At 34.4% G+C, this 17774-nt stretch overlaps 1 long non-coding RNA gene across 28 annotated transcripts in view; it reads left to right on the top strand.

Annotated features, from left to right (window-relative positions):
• Positions 1–14761, top strand: part of LOC149805671 (uncharacterized) — a 92617-nt gene extending 77856 nt beyond the window's left edge. For all 28 annotated transcript variants that reach the window (XR_016419749.1, XR_016419751.1, XR_016419758.1 and 25 more), the window contains 2 exons: positions 5362–5412; positions 14362–14761. This is a non-coding gene — a long non-coding RNA (uncharacterized LOC149805671). The remainder of the gene's footprint in view (positions 1–5361; positions 5413–14361) is intronic.
• The last annotated feature ends 3013 nt before the right edge of the window (positions 14762–17774 follow it).

The raw sequence follows: 17774 nt of genomic DNA, 5'->3' as shown, positions 1-17774 counted from the left end.
AATCCACGTTTTAGCTAAAGAAGTAAGTTCTTGATCATCATCATGCTCGATAGCTTTCTTCGACATAGCTCTAGTAAATGTACAACATGGATATAAATCAGGAATTTCATTAAAATATGATGGATTTTCTATTCCAAACATGGCTTGTCAGTTATAAATGGATTAACCCCAAACTTATCAGGTCATCGCTTAGTAATGAATTCTTACTCTTCATATGTAACGACGTCGCTGTTCTGTTTGTCACGGGTCCTGAGACTAGGTCTGATGACAAATGTACACAATGGAAAGGAACATTAACAAAGACACACTCGACTCCTTAAATAAGAACACTTTCACTTGAAGAACTTCTCAAGAAAAAGGCAAAGTACCTGAGAACAAAAGACTCTGAGAAAATATCATGTCCCTTAAAATTTTCATATGGATAGGATTATCAGAATTGCTAATACGCTATATAGAACCTTTTGACTTGAATGGTTCATAATTGTCCATCATAAAATCAGAGCGTATCTAACCCAACAATGTGTTGCTTTCAATATGAAATCATTTTGAATAGCTCTGTTTGGATTATGTTTCTTAGTTTGCAAGCTGTAGCGATCAGAAATAAAAGGCCACTTCTTCTTGCAACAGGTGAACGTAGAAAGAGATAAGGCTTTCTGATCAGTCGTATCACAAACCTGATCCCTAAACTTGTGCCAAATAGTGACTTAAAAGTGCTCATTTGAGACTGACATGTTTTTTAACAATAACCTAATAAGCTTAATAATTACTGACAAAACTTTGTGATTTAAGGAATAATCATCAGCTGTACTCACAATATTCTCTAACGTTTCGATTTTTGCTCATCAAAATAGGTCCTAACTTCAACGTGAACGCAATTCTTGAAATTTTCAATTAGTATGTGTCGATTGAGGCCATTGTAGTCTTGACCAACCTTCTTCCCTGAGCACCACCTATCGAATAATTTATTTTTGCTCTTGCTAGTTCGACTTGGATATGTTCAGTTTCTTTTATACACTTCATAAACCATCGTCGATATGCCTCATGTATGAACTCATAACACTTCAAGATACATTTCTTAAACACTTTCGTGTACTGAGAGTGAAATGTAGACTTCACATTCTTTGCCAGTAATTATAAGTACACTTTGTAATAATAGAAACCAATGCTTTCTTGTGGATTTTAAATTCTCAACCATTCTTTTTTCAAACTGAATATATTTATCTACTTCCTTTTCTATAAAAGGGTTTACTAATCTAATATATCAGATATCATCAAAACTTGAACTTGTGTTAAGGGTGGAGGTGTTTTCCACTTGCCAGCTCTAATTCTTTTAATCTAGACTAAAATCCCTTTCTTCATGTCCTCTTTGTATTTGCATTTGTATTTCTCTCTCTTTTTTCTAGGCATATGTATTAGCCTATCTTATGTTTCTCTTTCTGTCTCTCGTTCCTCTTTCGGCAGTTAAGCTCATTTGTCTCTCTTTCTTTCCTTTTTCTACAATTGCTTTTGACTCTCTGTCTATATTTATAGCGAAAATAGGAAAATACATTACAGACCCCACCCCGCTTTGGCACGTTTAGCGACAAGACTTTTCAGATCACCCCTCGGCACATTTAGAGACAATGGGAATTTAACATGGGGAATATTGGGCCTGTATACCGACAAGGTAAACTTGAGTTGTTGTATAGGATCAATAGGAATGGAACAGGTGAGATGACGTCACGGTATGGACATTGGCAACAATGTGGCAATGGTTTTACCTGTATACTCGCTACTTTAGCTAATGACAAATACAATAGAGACAAATACATTGACATATACATCACATATACATAGATGAACTTCAATCTATCACAACTAAAATATACGTTCGACTAAAAAAATTAGACAAGAGAATAAAGGTTTTGGAGCAAAGCTACAGTGGATTGGCTATGAAAAGAGCCTTTGGTGTTTTTGTTAACACCATTTCGTGAACATAGAGGGAATTACATAGGCCTTCTCCTCTTCCTCCAACTTCTTCTGACTTCTGGACCGTAGATAAAACTCTCTTCAGACAGCCTTGTCTCTCAACATAGATGTCTCTTTTCCAAAGGCTCGTATCCGTGATCCGTTTAATTGTTTAATTGTCCATGATGATCTGACATACATGGGTAAGTCCGTACGGAACAGAATTGACGATACGAGGGTCGATGATTCAACGTTAGTTCATATCTTGTTACGAGAACAGGTGAATAGAACGAAGTGAACCGATGTTATTTATAGTGGAAGAGCGTATCGAAATGGATTGAGTTTTTTCACCTATGCCAACACGCGTTACAAAATTCAGTACGGAGTCTGTCTTCCAATCCGAAGATGGTTGCCTGTGACGTCATATTCCCTTTATAGATGCGCTAGCGTCTGTGAGCAGTGAATCAGTGCGACAGAGTTTACGAACATGACGGAAACTAAGAAGACGATGAATTGGGATGCACTGACCATGTAGACGAGAAGCGATGGCATAGTAGCGGCTACCAAAGTCAACACAGTCCTTCTTCCAGAAGAAACCGATTTTAACTGGGATTTAGTTGATTTTCTCTCTTTTTCCCAAAAAGAATTTGATAAATGTTTACAGCAGCAGAAAGTAGCAGAACAATCTTTTCTCCTTTAACATCAACAGCAAGAAAAAGAGGCAAGAAGAAGGAAACGACATGAAGAAGAAGCAGTAGCAGAGAAGTAACAAGGTCTATGAAAGAAGGAATACCGTGAAAGTCAAACGGTAATTGTACTCTTAGATATGTTGGTAGAGTTCAGATAGCTGAAACAAATACATCAGACTTATTTAATACAACCCAAGATAAAAAGACCTTCCCCAGCCAAGCAGCACAACCCTGTTACTACACATGAGAAGCCAGCCCTGGTGATTTCTACCAAATAACCATCTACAGGAGCAAGTCCAGAAGTAGGCCTTGGCCTCTCTCGGAGATTCGTACATGACGGAGATGTGGAACGATTTCCTACTCATGAAAGGTATCCATTTGGGTCGTTAGGGACTTAAAAATAGTCTCAAGACCTGAGGCTAAATCAGCAGAGCTCTTTGAGCACATAAATGAGCGGGGGATGAGTCACGAATTCCTTCCCCCACGAATAATTATCAGTCCGCCGTGCTGATATTGACTGAAGGGCACATGCAACATGTGCGAACGCCTCTATAATCAAACTAAGCAAGCAAGCAAATCTGACTACCCAGCGCAGACTAGTCAACACCTTTGGAAAATGGATTTGTTAAGCAACTTAGTACTGGATGGATGATGCAGTCTATATAGCGGAAAGTCTTGAACATGAATGGAGGTATCCAGTTAACAACGATTTTGTGACAGTCAAGTGACCAGACTGAAACTAATAAGGGATCTAGTGAAAGGCATAATAGTGGAGGAAGTAGAAAAGTTAAGAGGCTGCATTCAGCATAAGTATGTGAGGGTGGGAGTATTGAAGCAGGCCCTTGATAATGTGATCAAAGTGAGGTTCTTTTTACAAGACATACTGAATTTCACAGAGTGGTCTTTTGTAAAGTGGGGGGCTAGATCAATTAAAGAAAGCAGCAGAAATTATGAGAAATGATGCTAGACGAAGAGGTGAAAAAGATTAAAGATACCTGGGATAAATAAAGAAAGGACAAAGGACAAAGAAAACAGAAAGAATAAAGAGGACTTCGACAAAATGAACGAAACCTGGATGAATGTGCAGGAAATATTTAGATTCATGGGACATCCTGACTGATACCAGACCATGAAAAGAAGAAGAAAGGAGTTATTAAAAAAGTGAGGGGATGGTTGAAAAACTGGAGAAAATAGAAGAAAAACCCAAAGGCCCTTTTCAGGGCCAATAATATACCTCAAAAAGATATTTGTTTTCTTTGCCATATATGTGTGCTTATGTATCTTTGTGTACCCACCCCGCATATTGAGCCTATGCAACACCCCATCTTTCCCTTGTCGGTATATAGGCCCAATATTCCCCATGTTAAATTCCCATTGACGCTAAACGTGTCGAGAGTGATATGAAAAGTCTTGTCGCTAAACCTGCCCAAGAGGGTCTGTAATGTATTTTCCCATTGTCGTTAATGTGCCTCCCTTCACTACTAACGATTATAACACATAATATGATGTGTTAACACTTAGTACAAGACTATATTTTTGGAAGAAACGGGTCAATTAGTTAGAGTATGGTAAATGTCTCTGATATCAAATGATGTGAGAAAGTACAGTACTTATTTGAAATATCCAAAAGCCTACAATTTTTGACAGTTAATATTATTCCAACGTACATTTTGATTGAGTAAGTTTTCACATTATAGGTTTTTCTTTTCCCCAGTATTATGAATTTAGTACTCGCTATCAATACTTACTGACGTTCTTCCTTTTATAATTACGCCAACCGCGTACTGTCTAGCTTTAGCTTATCATTCATCTTATTATCATTACAAAATATTTAAATTTATAAGCACTGGTTAGAAGCTTAATTTAAAAATTCGGCCTGGTGTCAGGATAATGTGACTGGGTGGGACATCATGTTCCATGTCTGCGGCATGTTGCCCCAGTACTGGACATCACTATAAACTGTCACACTGCAGACATCGTAGCGATATGACTGAAATAGTGTTAAAGCGACTTTAAAAATCCTAATCACACACATCACACACTCTTCCTTCCCATGCTTCTTATTGCACAAAGATCTATTAATAATCAAATTAGGTCACGTCAATGCACTTCTTTCTGTTGTAGAAATACCAACCTATGACCGTTTATTGTCTACTGCGAACTACATTTCTTTTACGTTTTTAATATGACAAACTTTACACATCGCTGGCCATAGCGGGCGGCCTGTCTTCCAACATGATTTCGTCTACTCTAAATACTTATGAAAGGTACCGGAGATCTTTACGTGAACTGAAATGTCCTCTGCTATTTTTGTGACAAGTGTAACCCTCGTGAATGTTTTGTCACAGTAATTTACAGAAAAATCACACATTCTAGATATTTCTTAGCATTAGAAAGAATAAAAAAGTTTATTCGGACCACCTCGGCTATTTCTTCAATAGGCTAGTCATTATGATTGACAGAGAAATTGCGAATGAAAAAATAGTTCCATGCATTCGCAACTTCTCCACCAATCGTAGTTTCGTAAATAACCGAAGTAGTCCGAACGGTATTATCATCATACATTCCAAGTATGACCTGTAGAACTGATCATGAAGTTGCGACTCGTCTTGACGTATGAACATTTATGCTATGCATTAGAATACACACCAATAATGATTTGATTTGTCTTAAAATATAACTTTTTGCTATGAATTACAACGCATTCCATTTTCTTTTCTTACAGACCTAACTAACTCTATGTGATGATGCAGACTTTCACCACACAACACACTTGGTAAGTCAAGAAACTGAAATTCGTTTCATGCACAAATTAAAATCCACAACCTAAACTATAAGTATTGTTCGGTTTCTTTCTCGTGTTATCTCACTGACACTGAATTTCAAAATGCCGAGTAAACGAAGTAGTAAATGACATGCATTTGCAATTAGTTTCTTACGTACGAAGCGATTGTTTAAGATATTGTATTATATTGTGTAATTCGTTTTCATATTCAGAGTGAAACATTCGATCTGGCAATTGCAAATGGACACTTGAATAAAAACGCTCTATTATCCCAAACCGAAGGTTCTTGCTGAAAGCTGCTTGGCATTTAGAGAGAGGAAAAATCTGAGTCCGGTGGTCTCTGTAAATGTTTAGTGACTAAGATGTTCGACAAAGATCATGTGTGGCAGACATTTGTCTACTGAACTGAAATGTGATTTCGTTTGCTTATGTCTAAACACGAACGTGCATAAAGGAGTTGAACTTTGTTAAGAAAAAAAATATTATATTTATCTAAATAAAAATCGTCTCGTAGCTATTTTGACATGATAAACAAAACTAAAGGTAAAATATGGGGTCAAGATCAATGTGCGCCAACCGTATCTGATTTTCTACTGAATGCTGTATTCATCTCACTCTCTCTCTCTCTTTCTCTCTCTCTCTCTCTCTCTCTCTCTCTCTCTCACACACACACACACACACACACACACACACACACACACACACCTTTGTTGCGTAATCTGGCCGATTCCCATGGTCGGTCATGCTATAGGGACATTGCTATCGACCAGTCAATTTGCCGCTTTCATTATTCTGAAATATTTGTCGTTTTCATTATTAAAAAAGTCAATTATGTTATTCCGCGTTCATTGCCGCTAAACTTTAATATCTGAACTGACCAACAATAAAGGCTAGGGCTTTGTTTGAAATGGACTATCTGATTGGTCGATAATTTTATACAACATATAAATTACCGAGACCGTCAAAACGCAATACTGTTGGGTGCATGCCGTGCCTAATATTTCGTGGTTCTATACGAATTATTTAGAAAACACGAAGATTGTGTCAGGTATGCCAACAATACTGCATTACAGAACGAGCCTTCCAAAGATATTTCAATGCACAATAAGACAGTTCCTAAAATTATTTAATAGATATTGATATCTATTTCGAGATACAATACAATTGTAATTTTGATAGACCTTTGGATGACACTGGTCTGTTTGATCTGTGTTTGGTCATCATGCGGCACGAGAATGTAGATATTTGCTTTATCAGAAATGGCAACGTTTTCTCAAAGGAACAACTAAATGGATAATAATACTTTCTTTTTTTTTTCCTTCCTTAAAATGAATTTTGGATTACATTTTGGAAAAATATATCATAGTGTTTCATCAGACTGGTGCACTTTTTAATTAAAAAGAGATAATACAACAAGAATCTATTTATTGTCTCTGTCTGTAAAATTGCCTGTCTAACTATTGTGTGTCTGATACCCTTTTAAAAGCACAACAGTGGTCAAGAAAAAGTGCAAACACATTTTGGCAAATACGGTTTCGGGAGTGAAGACCACTGTTATAAAACTCGTGGCAAAGAGCTGCAGTTTAGAAGTTTCACTTTAATCAGACTGGCAGACACCAGAACAAAGACATTTTAACAAACAAACTAGCCACGCCACCAGTGGGACTTACTTTTAGGTTTTCCGCAATAGGACCGATACACCTAATTTTGTATATCATAATCTGTTACTAACATGCCGTTTCTAACAACTACGCCAGGCGTACAAGCAGAAGCAGCTCGTCTCCTAAAGCTGGTCTGTATGGTGTAGCTACCTCCTCTAAGGGGCAGGGGCCAGTTTTTATGTTCAAATTTCATGCCGCAATCAGCGACCTAGTATAAAAATATCAAATACACAAGTGAGATCAAAAAGGTCCATATTTTTAGATACCTATATTAAAACAAAGCTAGAGAATATTATCCACTTGGACAGAGAAGTCAATGGCAGTTCATAGCAGAAGAAGTTTATGCACCCCAATCCCAAATTACTACCGGCAATTTTCATGTCCGAAGGTCATTTTTGACACCATGTGATGCTCACAGTGCAAACACAAGCCCTTTTCCTAAATGACAATTCTGCAAAACAGTGTGTACTAAACAGGCTGATGTAATTGAAAATATATGTCATCTAATCTGTTTTTTGCGATATTCTACTTGCTCCAAACCCATGTGTTTTCTGTTATGGGAGGCTAGCTCTTCTTCCAAGCCAACTTTTGGTATTTCACTATCAACATACTGCAGAGTAGCTATGGAAGGTGTACATGCCTGACACAAATTTCAAGAACAATACAAGCCCGAAACACCTAGTTCACAAATATATCCATATCATTAAATAGTAAACAATAATACCTGAAAAAGTCACACCATAGCCTTAAGTTAAGAAATTAGCCAGGGGTCAATTTACGAAACTGGACTCTGCCACCTTAAGAATTTGGCTGAAAACGGTTTATGTCAAACGTTGTGTACATATCACATATATAGACATTATCTAGTAAAATGGTACAAAGGAAAACGTTTTGTGCGCAAAACTAAAAATGGTATACGCTATTAGAAAAGTGACTACTTTGCGGCAAAAAGCACTGCATTATTTACATTGTGAGTTAACTGACTGCATTTCTTGAAAGATTTCAAATTGTTTGCAACCTACAATGTTTTTAGTCTTTGTTTACCACCATAACATCAGGACAGAATCAAAATTCCTTTACAATGTTTCATGAATGTCAAGAAGAGATTTGGAAGTTATAAAATTTAGGACGGAATGACAGAAATGATAGGTTAGTTATCATGAACATAGGTAAACATTTCTATAAACTCTTCTAGCAAACTAAAAGAAATCACACATTTAAGTCAATGATGTGCTTTAGAAGTACTATTAGACTGATATAAAGCCAGCAGTTCCTAACCTTTCATTATAATTTTGGAGATGTTGATAGCAACATCAATATTGATTATGTGTGTGTGTGTGTGTGTGTGTGTGTGTGTTTGGGGGAGGAGTGTGATCACAGCAACAATCTAGCTACTCTGGAGAGATCAAAGTTGAATCAATTAACATTAGACCATGCTGGAATATTGATATAATGATGTGTGGGACCCTGATAAACTTACAAAGCGCCATATCAAATGAATTCATTGATACATAGCCACTGAAATCAACCATACATATACAATTACTCAATACAGTTTAACAGAGACATTTCTTCTCAGACACCAATTCACTTACAACTGACTTTATTGATTTCTGGAGTTTACAAAATCATAGTAAATAATAAGATACGGTATAGAAGAAATATTTACCGTGGAAATTCAGTTGAAAGTAAAAAGCATTTCACCTGCTTGGCTTTTAATAAGCACGTACCATTAAACAACTCCTGCAGAAGCTAAATCTGTCCGTCAAAGTCACTCTCTTGTGCACTTAAATCAGAATGAGTACTTGGATGAGATTGAACCTATTGTTTCTTTCAGCATGACTAACCGATTAATCCTAATCTTTTTCCATGCAAACTGACACCTGCAAGAAGAAAAGAAACAAGTGATGTACTTTTAATAATCAGTGAAAACATACGAATTTCAGAGGAGAAACTGAAACATTTCCTATTGTCACCCAAGTGTGAGATATGAATCTCTTCAGTCAACTTCACAATGGGGTCATGAAGGTAGAAACTATGTTGGTGTGCTAAAACTTTCATTCTTCTCATCAAAATATAGCCAGAAATATGCCATATGAATCATTATTTCTAAGACCGTTCCACTGGTGACATTAAACATTCACGACAGTATGTTTATATATGATTCCTCTGAAGTCTATCTGCGCCTGTGGAGTTCACTTACTTTTAAGAATGCATGTTGACATGTTATTTAATTGTTTCTGTGTGTCTGTATTGAAATGTGAATAATATTCATAAAAATAGGGGTGCAAACCTTGATAGCTAAGAAAGACCAAGACAGTACATTATGGTCACCATTTTGTTATCATATTTAGTAAGCTAGGCCCAAAATATGCTACTTTCTCATGATGCAAACGGTTCTCACACTGAGGTACAAAACACAGTTACCTCCCTCTCCAAAGACCATTACATACAATAATAAGTGAAATATGGAGAAAGGAAGGAAATATAATGAAGCTAATGCATACAAATTATTTAAATGTACACAAAGAAACAGAAAAGTATAATAGATGTGGCTGACTGCACCACACAAAAATTATCAACTTTCCTTAAGGGGGCAGGGGCCAGTTTTTATGTACAAATTTCATGCCGCAAACAGCGACCTAGTATAAAAAATCATTAAAAAAATCAAATACACAAGTGAGGTAAAAAAAGTCCATATTTTTAGATACCTATATTAAAACAAAGCATAAAGAATATCATCCGCTTGACCAGAGAAGTAAATGGCAGTTCAGGACAGAAGAAGTTTATGCACCCCAATCCCAAATTTCTACAGGCAATTTTCACGTCCGAAGGTCATTTTTGACACCACGTGATGCTCAAAGTGAAAACATAAGCCCTTTTTATAGATGACACTTCTGCAAAACAGTGTGTATTAAACAGTCTGAAGCAATCGAAAACAGTTGTCATTCAAGCCGTTTTTGAGATCTTCTACTTGTCCCAAACCCACGTGTTTACTATTATGGGATGCTAGCTCTTCTTCCTAGCCGACTATTGGTATTTCCCTAGCAACATACCGCAGAGTAGCTATGGAAGGTGTACATGCCTGATATCAGTTTCAAGAACAACACGAGCCCGAAACAACTAGTTCACAAATATATCCATATCTTTAAATAGTAAACAATAATAAATGAAAAAGTCACACCATAGCCTTAAGTTAAGAAATTAGCCAGGGGCCAATTTACGAAACTGGACACTGCCACCCTAACTCAGTTGACAAAATGACAGCATGGACGCCTGACACCTTTAACTGCCGACATTCTGACAAACCATATGCCGATTGTGTATGCACTCATGCACCCAGTTTTACTATCACGTGACCTTTCACTGGACCAATTCATCCAAACATGCGGACGTACACGAATACGGGTCCATACGTAAATTTTGTAAGAAGATTATACCAATCGACGCATTCAGTTTAGCATTTATTCGACAAACACATGCCACCACAGGACAGAGTATGTTCCTGTTGCCAAGATCAAGCACCTGACACATTTGGACAAGAAGTCTGAGCCGTACATGTAAATAAAGGTTAAAAATGTCGCCGTAGAAATTAATGATAGTCAAACGAGTGGTGCTTAGACTATCTATACAGAAAATTAAGGCTGGTTTGGCAATAACAGGCATCTCCGAATGTAATGTTTTTCTTCCAGCTGATAATTAACTCTGCTACACCTTTCTTTCATCAAGAACATGCTAACTTACTTTGTCTCTAAAAACTTTGTTTCCTATCTCTAAACTAGAATACTCCATGTTCCCTGCTGTGATTGGCAGCATGCACAGGACTCGACTACTTGATTTCGAACAATTAAAGACCAATGTATTTTATCTTCTTCCGAAAATTCACAAAGCGGTAGAAAATTAAATTCGACCAAGAGAAGCTCCGCAAGGCAGTCCCATGGTTTCAAATTGTTCAAATTAGACCAAGAATACAGCCGAATGGATAGATTTTTATTTGAACCCTTTGGGTCGAAATCAGTTTTCATGACTTTAAGATTTATAGAATTTTCTGTTAAGAAATTTTAAATTGAAACTCCTAAAATTGTATTCTTGTTAAGCGGATATAGAATCCTTATCATAACATCGAGCATTATCGTTGTTTGGCTGCTTGCAGGAAGGTGGTGCTTGACAATCCAGATCCAAATCAATCAGATGATGAAATTTTAAATTTATTTAAAATTTTGCCTGAAAACAGCAAATTTTGTTTATTTTAAAAATGTATTTCTAAAACGAAGAAACCAAAAAAATGTATATATCTTGGGAAGACGTTACCTCTACTTTATGCAGACACTTAAAAACTGAATGAGAGAAAGACTTAAAAGCTACCTTTTTCTATTTTAGATTATTGATGGGTTTTTTTCTCTTCATTTCATCACATTCGGAAGAAGAACACAAAGAGGTTTTTTAATTGACGAATAACAATAAGTTCTAAGTCTAACGTTTGTAGCAATTGCACCTGCAGATACCATTTGCGTGCATTGTCCATCCATCCATACATATATGCATACATACATACATACATACATACATACATACATACACACACACATACATACATACACACATACACATACATGCATATCATTATTATTATCATTATTATTATTATTTGGATCTATACATACATACATACATACATACATAGGGACTGACAGAGCAACAGATAGATAGATAAATAGATAGATATGCAAAGTAAGAGAAACGCTTTTTAAGGTTTCTAAAATGTGCACTTTCTAATAATAATAATAATAATAATAATATGATTCTTCTTCTTTTTATTATTATTATTATTATTATTATTAAATTTATTCTTCTTTTATTATTATTATTATTATTATTATTATTATTAAATTTATTATTATTATTATCATCATTATTATTTTTATTACTATTATTATTATTATTATTATTAAATTAATTACCTTTTGCTTTATCTATTTAATTTTGTTTTAATAATACGTTTCGTGTCCAGCAACATAAAGGAGGTATCATGTTCATGAAAATATGACCATACTATTCCTGTATTGGCATTATCAATGTTAAACAATCATCAGTCTCACTCAGAATTATAGGATGCTCATTATTATTATTATTATTATTATCAGTAGTAGTAGCACTCATGTATATAAAACCAGATTGTATGTTGTATTATCGACCTATCTATCTTACCTCTCACCTCTAAATTTCTCTATCTTTCTTACTATAACTTTGCAGTGCAGTCCTTTATAGATTTGGGTTATTTTGTAACAGATTTTGTCGCTGTAAGGATGAGAAAAAAGGCACATATGTTTTTACTAACAATTAAAAGGGTAATATATTGGATTTACCAGGATCAGAATTATGTAAATGCAAAACATTTTAAATTTTTTCATTCGATATTATTATTATTATCATTATCGTTATTATTATTATTATTATTATTATTACTACTATTATTATTTGGATCTATCTTGAGTGTTTAATGCATCACCTAGGATGTGCCAATCAGTCGTTAATCAATTAAAATATTACGATTAATGTGTTAAGAATAAGGGCCTTCAAGACCGGACAAGACATGACTATTACATTAAGGTTGTACAGTTCACGATATTTGAGCTATATTAGAAAATGAATATAAATAGTGCATGCGATATCATAATGTACTGTTTAACATGGATTACAAGATTATGAAAATACAATCAAAGAACCTGCACACATTTGTCATTGTTGTATGTTACCTGCAGGCATTAGCTGATTAAGCCTTGCAAACGTTAGTCCTGGAAATGAAATACCAAGCAACTGGCAGAGTATACACTATTTTCCTTTATAGGAAACGTTATTCCTCGTACCAGTTTCCACAGGAAACCATTGATTTGATTTAAGATTTATTTTTCGATAATGAAAACTATATCTTTTCTAAATTAACATATTTTTTAACTTATTCTAAGATCATTAGTCAAAGTATTAATTTTAGATGCTCAACTTTTAGTCGTATTTCTACTGTATGTGTGAACCATGTAACTGGCTTAAAACATTAGTTTCTTCATACGTATTATATCTATTATAGCTTTTACTGCGTGGATCCATTCAATGTCATAGCAATTATCTTAAAAATATTTGTACAAGAGAGAATATATAAGATACTTTTTCTTCATGACCATTAACTAATCTAGCCCAGTATTTTAATCTTGCAAGTTTAATGTTGATAATTGTAAGGCATCGACCAAATTCACCAGATACCATATACAGAGGGGCAGATTCTTTGACATTCAATATGCTTCTTGGGAAGGAATATGATTTTTCTTCTTCCTTTTTAAACTAAATCAGATCTTACTAATCCCCAGATTTAACAAGCATTTATATAATCTCATCGTACAATTTTATCTGCCAAACAATAGGCACGTGCAAAATTATGCATACACTTTGTAAATACATACATTTACTATTTATAGAAACTAGATTTTTCTGGATATTGGAGAATTTTCCATTATCATGAAACATGAGGCGTGCTTATATATATATATATATATATATATATATATATATATATATATATATATATATATATATATATATATATATATATATATATGCAATAAGCTGACAATTAACAGTGCAAAACTAGTATTTAACTAGCCTAAGTGTTTTCGACTCTGAACGCGTCTTTTTTTTAAGGCAAATAAAAAACATAGACAAGACAAACGAATAAAACAGCAAACCTTCACATGACCATTTCTACAGGAATGAAACCTTTAAATTTATTATGTTTCAGCTAGTTTATTTCAACTTACTTCCAGTGTATGCGATATCTAATAAATGTATTAATGTATTAAGGATACATTGTAGGTTGGTATGAATATCTGCAACGAGTACAGTATTATCAGTGTAGAAAAGCAGATACCATTTAATATATTTACAAAATCATTATGTTTGTGGGTTAAAGCACAACCTCGACAACCAATGACTAATAAGAAATAATTGTAAGTCTTTTAGGAATAAAGAGAACAATGTTGGAGACCGATTTTCCCTATTGTTACTGATATATCCACACAGATGCTTGATTTAATATCATTATAAATCTTTAATATAACATTAAAACACTTTTCCATAATGCCGATGGAATATATCACAACGTTGTATATACACAGTTAACATTTCAGCAGTTGAGCTTTTGTTTATTCATTCAGTATTTTATCATTTGAACTTGATTTATTATTTTTTTTAGATTTTTAACAACAAATTCTTAAAACTTTTTTTTCAGCTGTAATTGGGTCATCCAGACACGTGATCTCGACACCATTCACCGCTTCCGCCGTTGGAGGTATACTTAGCTCCTCACTACTTGAGTCCACACGTTTATGTCCTTGGACTATTTCAAACATATCTTTCATTGCAAGATTTTGATCACGGCTTTTCTTGCCAATATTATTTTTCATATTCTAGTATCACTTTGGATCTTTTATTGTAAAATGCATTTTGTCCTCTGCAAGTGATAATTTAAAACGAAAGAATTTTCTTAAACTTTCTTGAATTTTTCTAAGCAAGTGGTCATGTTTTCTGGATTTCAAACGCACATTACCAATCCAGGAGTTCGCGACAGATGCCCTTAATGAAGAAATGTCAGTTCAGCAAAAAATAAAACTATTACTTTTATCATTCTATTTACATTGTCTCGACTTGTTTTATTTTTATTATAACTTCTTGCAGTTCAAAATAGAAATCATTCATCTTTTGAACATTTATATTTGCGCGAAATTCATCTTTCCGTCTTAGATCCGACAATCGTCAAGTTCTTTGCGTAATACACGTTGCTGATTACTTTTTGAATGTTATATACTAAGGCATATCCAAGTGAAAATCTGAAAACGGATGATTAAAAACAAGCACTTAAAATGTAATAACAATTGGAAGCCACTTAAATAATTCAGATTAATTAGTAACTAATAAATAACGGGTATTTACCATGGGTTGTGCATTTCCTACTTCATCTTTAAACATACACTTCCTTACAAAGAAACATATTGCTATTTGTACAAACGTTCAAAAAAAACCAAATAGTACCTCGTTCTATTTTTTGAATAATGGAACACAGGGTACATACCATACATGTCTATGTAGTCCATTTTATAGTTATCGAGACCGAACATTTATGTTTGGTTTCTATAAAGAATGTTATTTCCAATATTTGATACAGTAGCAGTCATGTCGCTTGAGTCACGAAGGAGAAAAAATACAATTTTAGCTAGTTCTACTTTAGCAGGCAATTATTCAGAGCTATATTCCGAACCAGGTGGAGGTGTGTAAGAAGATATATATATATATATATATATATATATATATATATATATATATATATATATATATATATATATATATAAAGAATTAGCAGGATGATCACCAGTTAGTTCTTTCTTTCTATGTTTGATCAAAAGGGCATTTTCTGATACCCATTTTCTGATTCCCATTATACAGCATCTGCATAATCAGAATGAGCGAATCTTTAATAAGAACTACTGTACATCCAGAACATAGGGAACTCCTATTCCGGTTTTTTTTTTTTTTTTTTGAGGAGAAATAGAGCCAATGCATATTTGTTATCGTGCAGTAATAACAGAATATCTTCTCATTGCTGTCAACAGATGATTTTTAAAGTCAGATTGTTATTTTATACACCTGTCATATGAAGGAGCAAAGTTGAACCGAACGATTTCGAAAAGAGTTCATTTCGAACGAGGAATTGGATCTTCCTGATAGAAATTCAAAACTTCCTTCGGCAGCCACGTTTACTAAACGATAAAAATGGATTCTTATGAGAGGTGGTTGATTATAATAATACTAATAATAATAATAATAGGGTTCATTGTTTCAAACGTTGTTCCTTTCAACGTAAAAAATTATCTGTTTTAGATATGTATATGCATGTGACCTTCATTGCGCGTCTGGTTGTTTGTATGCAAATAATTGCGAAAGATGTGCTTTACAAAAATATGTATAGTTTACTAAGAATAAAATGAAATTATATACTATATTCTTGAACATAAACAATGAATAGTCCCATATAATTCTTTTTGGTATATAATTAACCAAAATATGTTTGTAAAGGACACATTTTTCAATTTAGAAATTAAGTCTAGAATGATAAGTTGTCCTGTCTGAAATCATTTTCACTTGAATCAAGTTCATTGTATATTCTAAATCATAAAATACCCCACCGAGCATGATTTTACAACCAATATAACAAATCATTCTTTGTTGCCAAATTTAAGTGGTCAATATATTGCGCATTGTCAATACTCATTTTAAAAAGAAAATAATCAATGCATTCAAAACAGTCAATTGTGGCCTTTTAGTTTAATAATCATTTATTGGATGTAACTGCCAGCTTTGGTGCCGACTTTAGAAACAAACCAGTTATATAAATTCAGTCGATATAAGATCAAAATCTGTGTTTGTTTTCATGGCCCAGTTCTATTAGCACATATTAAATTGAAGCCATCCAAAATATCCTTTGTAGTTCCTGAGCGGCTAAGTGTGGACAGGCGGTTGCTAGGTAACCATACAGGGCCTCGATGAGAAAGCAAACGCATCTGACAACCATTCTCACTTAGCCTAGCAACCCCATGAATGGCATATTTGCTAACACTACAAAAACCTCATTCATATTTCCAGAGGAAACCAAACCGATCGCTTATAGCCCAATAGTATATATATATATATATATATATATATATATATATATATATATATATATATATATATATATGCTATTGTATATTTGCACATCTACTACAAATGCACAGATCTGCGATAGTACTATCATTTGGTGGAACATGGTCTACTTGATATTTATTCAAGTTAGCTGAACAATGTAGAAATAAATCTGCAAGTGCTTCGTGAAACTGCAGAGCAAGGTCGATGTTTTTCTCAGATGGGTACGACGGACATGCTATTCGCGTGTGCCATTCAGTTTATTACGGGGAAGTGTTTAAACTGCTCGATCGATTCCTGTCAACTGCTTCATAAATTAATGTCAAACACCCACGCACAGCCAACTGATGATATGTGCAAAACCCGGAAACATGGCGAAGTTGTGTTACAATGAGATATCAGGTATAAATGTCAAATGTTGGTGAATTTCCAATTTTGTACACTTTGCTTGCTAAAATTCGTCCGTTTTTGCAATTTTCCAGTTACATGCATTTCATTCCAGTGCAGGAGGAAATGTTTTCGCGATTTTGCAAATTCGATTTGGTTCAGTTAATTTTCGCGATTTCTGACAGCCGCGAAAATCTTTGAAAGTACAAAAATGTCGAAATGTCATAAAATTACGTCTCCACTTTTATGCAACGTCGAGTTTTCATTATTTATTTATGTACACATTATGCCTATTATTCGTACACATTATGTCTATCACTCGTTATCGTCCATGAGTATAACTATTATACAATAATATTGGCTGTCATCGGACCGGTTCGCACCCTTCATATATGAGATGTTAAACATTTTAAGCTTAACACCAAGGTCTAAATATGATATTGGTGTAAACATCAAGCAAGCTGAAATGACCAAAAGAATTGCTCACAGTTCAGTTTAAATTCATATCTTGATTTTTGCAATCTTTCCATCACAATTTTAATTTCTGCATAGAACGCAGAATTCATCGTCTTACGATCT

This window comes from Sinohyriopsis cumingii, chromosome 2, assembly GCF_028554795.1.
Source record: "Sinohyriopsis cumingii isolate HCF-2022 chromosome 2, ASM2855479v2, whole genome shotgun sequence".
NCBI classification, from domain to species: domain Eukaryota; kingdom Metazoa; phylum Mollusca; class Bivalvia; order Unionida; family Unionidae; genus Sinohyriopsis; species Sinohyriopsis cumingii.
The sequence above is the reverse complement of the archived record's forward strand: the minus strand, read 5'-3'. Positions and strand labels throughout refer to the sequence as shown.